Below are 7,317 nucleotides of genomic sequence, written 5' to 3' on the forward strand. Positions count from 1 at the left end.
TAATCACCGCGGGCTATGCAGGCTGTTTTTTTATGCACCGCTGTGTTCAATATCTGGGAGCTACCTGTGAAATCTGATTATCTCGCCTGTTTAACAGCGTTGTTATTCGGCTCACTCTGTTGTCGGTTGACACAGATTATAGTTTGAGGGAAGTCGGAAGCACGCAGACAAACAAACAGACCTCATACCAGCTATTCCATCATTTCCAACACTCACAGGAAGACGTGTCCTGTCGGGAAGTGAGCGCGTGCGTGGGAACTGGAGACGGAGGCCGGAGACAAAGCCTGTGGTCAAAACTCCCCTAGCGTCTTTGAGTTTCATCCCGTTCGCTTTGTGTGTGTTCCTGTTTGCTTCAGAGAGACATCAGCTGACATGAGTCGACGTGTGGAGGTTAGCATTTAACAGTAAACACTCTGGTCTGATTCCAGGCTTTGAGGTTTTTCCGTATTCTAACATGCTTAATGGAGAATACACAGAGGCAGACGTCCATCATCTGCATTCATTATGTTCAAAATGTGGTCTGCTTCCAGGGAACCTGGCTGCATAGCATGCAGAGTATTACGACCTGCAGTGGCAGTGTTGTGCAGTATAACTCATGTACAAACTGCAAGAAAAACAAAGAAGACAACAGAAATAATGGAAAAAGAAGCTTCAGATGACTTGTGTCAACAGTTTGGGAACATCTTCACAAAGCAAAATTGAAAACATTGGGCAGCGTATTATCCCCCCAGACCAAATTGTAGATAATATGAAGATTGATGTTTGGATTACAAACTAACAGCATGCACTGTTCTCTACTGGATGTATTGATTGACAACCAAGCCAACATGAGGAACGTATGGGAGTATGATGGGAGTGACGGAGGATGGAAGGAAGCATGTTTGAGCTCCCACAGACAATTCAGTTCAGTTTCATTGATTCATATATCAGCAATAACAACATGGCCACAGTTTAAAAAAGACATTTACAGAGAGAAATCCAACTATGGCGAGGCTGCGTCTTGCTGCTTTAGCAATCGACAATTTTTTTTTCAAAAATATCTGCATATCGGGCGTCCCCGTTAGCAAGCATAGGTGATGTGGAAATGGAGGATTGATTTTATCAGGTCGAAACCTACACGGAGGCACTTCTCACACTCACAGATGACGGCGTTCGGCTCTCGGCGTTGATGGAGTGATCAGCAGAGAGTGAGTGTCTGCGTGTCGTGACGGCGGTGACCCTGTGATGGACCTGTACCCGTCTTCTTCAGGGATTAACTCCGGCCCCCTGAGAAAATAAGTAGGATAAAGCAGCGGTGGAAGATAGATGGGTTGTCGGGGTTGCTGGAGTGGTTGATTTTTCTCAGGAAGGTCAAGAGTAAAATCCGGGTTGGGGACTTTCTGTGCCGAGCTGCCGCTTGTTCTTTTTTTTTTTTTCAGAGTACTTCTCCCTTCTGACAGCTGTGAATGCTTTATCTCACTGTGACCTCGGTCTGTGTAAAACAGGTAAAGAAGATGGATGAGAACATCGTCAGCTGCTGCAGCTCACCTGGACATTACAACGCCATGTTGAATCTCTCTCACTGCTGCGTGACTTTCTCTTTCCTCGGATCTGCTTCTTGCTATATGAGACACGTCGGTCCACTGTTTGTTGTTTTCATTAAATGTCATCTGGTTTTAACATTTTCCTCTGGAAATTCCCTAATTGTCACTCTACTTAAAGCTCTTTTGGGTCCTGTGCAGAGTCCAGAGCTGTCGAGGAGTTTGTTGTGCTGTTAAAAAGGGATGAACGTGCCTAATCTGCTGCTTTGTGGACATACTTTGTAATCCTCCTGGAACACACACAGACAGGATGCCTCTATGTAAACAGTGCCACTTGTATAGTGCAAAGCGCTCGCGTTTGCATACGCCGCGGCGAACATAAGCGCCGGGGGACCCGCGACGCTCCGATGTTTGTCCAACATGGTGCAAAGGACAAAGTCCCGTCAAACGTATGTGTTTGCTGTACTTTCTATAATTCCGGATGCACACACGCAGCCTGAGGTCCTGACCATGAGCGCCAGAAGGAAGAATCACGCCACGGTTTCCCTCTTCACAAGAGTCTCGCCTTGAGGGAGCACGATTTTTTTATCGTCCTTTTTCCAAGTCGATACAGCATGTGCAGACAAGGCTATTACAAACAGCCATGACTTATGAATAATGTGAGGGCTTAGAAATCTGGAACACGGTGCTCCGAGAGACATCCGTCTTCCTGAGGGTCGACATCCAGCGGATTATCCCTCCCCAGTCACATATGACCAAATCAATAGGCGGATTTTTCTATGCTAGTGTGAGACACTTTAGAGACCGAGCTTCCCTAAATCACCTTGACCTCGCCTGGCGACAAGCCCATAAAGGGCTTTCAATTCCAGCAGAACACACTGGATATACGGGCCTCTCTCACAGGGCACATATAGCTGTGTGAACTTAAGAATCACACTGGAGGTGCATAAAATATTCAGTACAATAACACTGTTTGTTTATATGTTCGGGGGAGGAATCCGTGTGCTGGAAGCTGCCTTTTCGCCGTGGACTGTATGCGCGTGTTTACATAGCTTGAGCTGACCCCGGCGAGGTCAGATTAGGTGGCCGACTTATGCTGTGCAAATCTTTCTGAGCGCGCTTGCTGTAATTTATGAAACAATGCGGACCGATGCAAAGAACTCAGTGCCCTCTGTTGCCTCAAGAGTGGCGGTAAACACTCGCAGCGGCACGGCGGCGTCCACGCGAACGCCGAGGAGAACTCATCCGCCGCGACTCTTCGGATGAAACATCTCATTTTTCTTCGAGAAGTCATATCTGTTCATTACCCAGTGGAGAAAAAGAGCAAGCGGGTGTGAACGACCCGTCTGTGTGTGTGTGTGTGTGTGTGTGTGTGTGTGTGTGTGTGTGTGTGTGTGTGAGCTCATCTGTTTCTCCTCAATCTCCTGTGTGTTTTCTACTTTTGTGTGCTCGAACAAGGCTTCAGACGGTCAGGTGAGGCTGCCGGCTCCCTGTTGTTCCAGCTCATCTGCCCCACATACAGTGAGAAGATTGCCTCCATCCTCTTACACAGATAAAGCCCTTATATATATGTGTGTGTGTGTGTGTGTGTGTGTGTGTGTGTGTGTGTGTTCTTGTATTTCTATCCTTGTCGGGGCCAAATGTCCCCACAAGGATAGCAAAACGTGGAACGACGTGCCTTGTGGGGACCTTTTTCCGGTCCTAAGTAGGAGAAACAGTGTTTTCTTGACCATGTTGTTGTTACTGAAAAAAGTAAAAGTGCAAAAACATTTCTTTAGGGTTAGGCTTTGTTGTGGTGTGGGTTAGGGTTAGGGTAAGGGTCAGGGTTAGGGGCTAGACATGAATGGGAGTCAATGGACAGTCCCCACAAGGATAGAAATACAAGACTGTGTGTGTGTGTGTGTGTGTGTGTGTGTGTGTGTGTGTGCCGACTGCTCCGGCAGACAAAGGGGTCGTCCCCAGATGCCTAAGATGATGCAAGGTAATAAAGGTTTCATGTGTGTGTGTGATAGAAGACCGTCCTGGTATAACTGCTGCTGCCCACGCTGGCAGGCGGCGGGATGACAGCCGGCGAGGCGACCACACTTCTATTGCCTGAACACACCTGCACGTGCACGCTCGCGCACGTGGAGCAATGAGCAATCTTCAGCTTTTGATCTTAAATGTCTGCAACCAGGCATAAGTGAGGTCAGCCGCCTGATAGATTTGCTGTGTTTTTATCAGATATGCACCGTTTTCTATGGCGGTCATATAACACACATGTGAATTCTGTGTGGCGAGCGCATGCGCACGCTGATAGAACTCCACGCACTGATATGAGTGTATCATTACGAGCTAAAAGCTGTAAAATAGCCCATCAGCACACTTTTAACCCTTTATAGGACAATCCCTGGCATACTTTAAAGTGGGAAGCACCAAATGTACGGTGATATCTGCATATTTTCCACACTGGCCTCGTGACAAATCAGTGTAAATTGACATTTGAAGTACTTCTCCTGACATTTCATATTCATAATCTGTCTTTCAAATCTCTCAGTAGACAGGTTTGTTAATGGTATATATTTCTCACTTTCTTTAAAAGGTTACCCAGTCAGGTGGCCACTTCCTATAATATACATTACTGATTATTACAGAGAATATAACACTTGAATTAGTGATATAGTGATAAACCGTCACAATTATTCCCATATTTTCATGCATTAAATGTCTGCCGGGTGCACTAACGGGAAATTAAAGGTGATTTAGTGCCGTCACAATGTCTACAAATGATTTCCAACAATGAGAAATAGAAATAAGGTAACCAGTGTTTGGTGGAGAAATTCATTGCTTATTGGATTACACCATTGAGAAACGTCATTATTTTCCTTTTAAATGAATCCACATCATTACGGTATTTCGTTTCAAGATGCTACAACAAAGAAATAATCCAACAAACATGAGTCTAATTTAACTGAGAACACACACCAATTGACGTCAACTTTTTATGAGTTTGGAAGGAAAGTGAAGGATTTGCAGAAGTCGCCAGCCACTGTCACTTGTGGGACAAAGGGTTAAAACCCATCTCGGAAGCGGCAACAAGAAAACAAATCCAGTTGTGGTCAAGATTACATAAAAAAGCATGACACTTTTACCCTTTTCAGAAGTAATCACATCAAGGCTACAGAACATTTGGGCCTGATCACAATCCCATGACTGAGACAGGATGAGGCTAGACGGTACTTGTAATATTATTTATGGGACTGGAATTGTGTGAGAAATATTGGAGAAGTGAACTGATATGATCGCAGTGTGATCATAATTTAGAAGTGACGTCTTCATTTACAGTAGAAATAAAGCATTTTAAAAAAAAAAAAAACATTGTATTTTATCTCTACGAGGTTTTGTCGAAGCCAGATTAATCCGTGTGTGGAAGCCGGTGTGTGTGTGTGTGTGTGTGTGTGTGTACGAGGCAGGCTGCTTTGCCCGTGCTGCTGGACCTGATCCCGAGTACTCCAGCTTTGATGCTGGGGACTTTAAAACCCGGCGTCGAGCATCAAAGGAATCAGGGCTGGTCGGCTCCCAAACCCCCCCTCCTGCCCTCGGGGGGGGAGTGTTTTCACACGTCACTTTCAGGAGAGGACCGATGAAGTGGTGGATACAGGACCGCAGGAGGTGTGTGGGATCTCAGGCCTCCCCTCACCCTCCCCTCCCCTCCCAATCGTGTGCTGCAATGAGTCACTTTCCGACTCCCGTTCTTCTCTCTCTCTCTCACACACACACACACACACACACACACACACACACACACACACACACACACACACACACACGCCCGCTATCATCTCTACAGAGATATATACCAGCATCACACTGAAGTAATGCAACCCCCCTAAGAGCTTTTCTCAAAATCTGATTGGATACAGTCACAATGGGGGTCGATGCGCCCAACTTTTGAGCTCTGTTTCCATGGCGATTGGTGCTGACATCTCGTGTCGTGACGAGATGCTTTTGTGGCTGCAAGGCCCGGGGAGGGAGGAAGGGGCTGCGCTGCGAGGACTCAACGCCGAGAGGCAAGAAAAGTGCCGTCAAGAAGTACTCCTGATTAAAATAAATAAATAAATAAAAGGAGGGAGGGAGAGAGAGAGAGAGAGAGAGAGAGGGAGAGATGCCATATTTCAAGACTGGACAACCCTCTGAATACAGGGAGGAAAACAAACTGGTGTGGCCTCATCCGAGAGGAGAGGGGGACATTAGAGGCTTCTAATCACCCGTTTAAACACACTGACGTATTGAGATTTCTCAGTGACGCACCCGGCTCAGGGGAACAGTTCCTATTAGATAATTGGAGTGCGATGTGTTGGTAATGAGGGATTTTGTAGGACAGAATTTGCATCTTGTATTAGCGCAGGCCTTCGCAGACGGAGTAAAGGCAGCACAGATCTGCTCTGATCCGAAATACAGAACAGAAAAAAAAAAAGCATTTAGGTTTAAAAATCAAATCGATAACTCAAGCCGCCTCTGGCCGCGTCATCCTCGCCGTCCCAGCTTGCAGTCCGACACATCCGTGATTTAAATTGAGAAAAATGTGCGAGTTGATTTGAGTTCAGCGCGGATCCCAGCAGGGGCGCGAGACACAAGGGGGCAGGTGGCTGCCAAGCGGACTGTTGCCTTTCAGTGAATAGAGGAACTGAGGCGACCCCAGAGAAGCCAATTTAAAGCGTTGGGGGGGCCCCAACTGTGAGCGGCTTACTGCAGCACCTAGCAACGCCTCCAGGAGGAGGGAGAGCGGCGTCCTCCGGGTGATACCGGAAGGAAACCAGGCGGCTCACGGTTCCAGTCAGAACATTGTGTCTCTTTAGGCCAGAATGAATTACTTCAGATCATCAGCAGTGAAATTCAGTTAAGGAAATACTGAGATGTCAAAATTGTTAAAAAGAAAACAATTGATCATTAGCGGTGACACAGATCAACATGGTTTTGGAGTCACAAACTTTTTCTCAATTTAAAGAGAAAAAAGTACAGATAATTGTGTTGTAAAGTAACAAGTAGTGAGTAAAACAAAAAAATCAGCCAAGATTATACTCTAAACTGTAAAACAGTTAATAAGCAGCGTAAAGCTACTTGCTTGGCCAGAAAAATGAGTGTGAATAATTAGATCATTTTTATATAATGATCAATCATTGATGTAGGTCAAGCGTTCATGAGTTGGCACTCATTTCTCAGCAGGTGGCAGCAAAGGACGGGGCTATTTCTCACAGACATAAACATGATTCCCTCCAATATCATTTTTACCTTTAATTCAGCTTTTTGGTTAAATAAAAAAAAAAAAAAAAAGAAAGAAAGAAGGGTAATTCTCTGCACTAAAGGAGAATCCTGTTTGGATTGCGCCGGCGCGATGTGTCATCACTCTCCGTCCATCGACGTCGCATACCGAGTTAATCCCCAGGGTGTGTGAGCGCCTTGCATAAGAGAAACTGATGACACTGTAATTATATGGCAATTCTTTAAAGTTCATTTCCATTTGCTTATGTAAACTGAAACGTGCCTGTTAACAAATAGTGTGAACAAAGACGAGCCGGAGCAGTTTTTCTTAGGATGAAAATATAAAACTCACATGTTTCTCTTTATTTGCTTTATATAGATAGATGTACACCACTGGAGATCTGGATAAAAGCACACACGAAAAGCTCATGTATGTAGGATCAACACATGTCTGGAGGTGGAAAGAAAAAAAAAAAAACAGAAAACAAAAAAAAAAAAAAAAGGACAAAATGTCAGATTACAAAGATAAAAAACTATCCAAACTCTATACGGCTTT

This window comes from Salarias fasciatus, chromosome 15 (genome assembly GCF_902148845.1).
Source record: "Salarias fasciatus chromosome 15, fSalaFa1.1, whole genome shotgun sequence".
NCBI lineage: Eukaryota > Metazoa > Chordata > Actinopteri > Blenniiformes > Blenniidae > Salarias > Salarias fasciatus.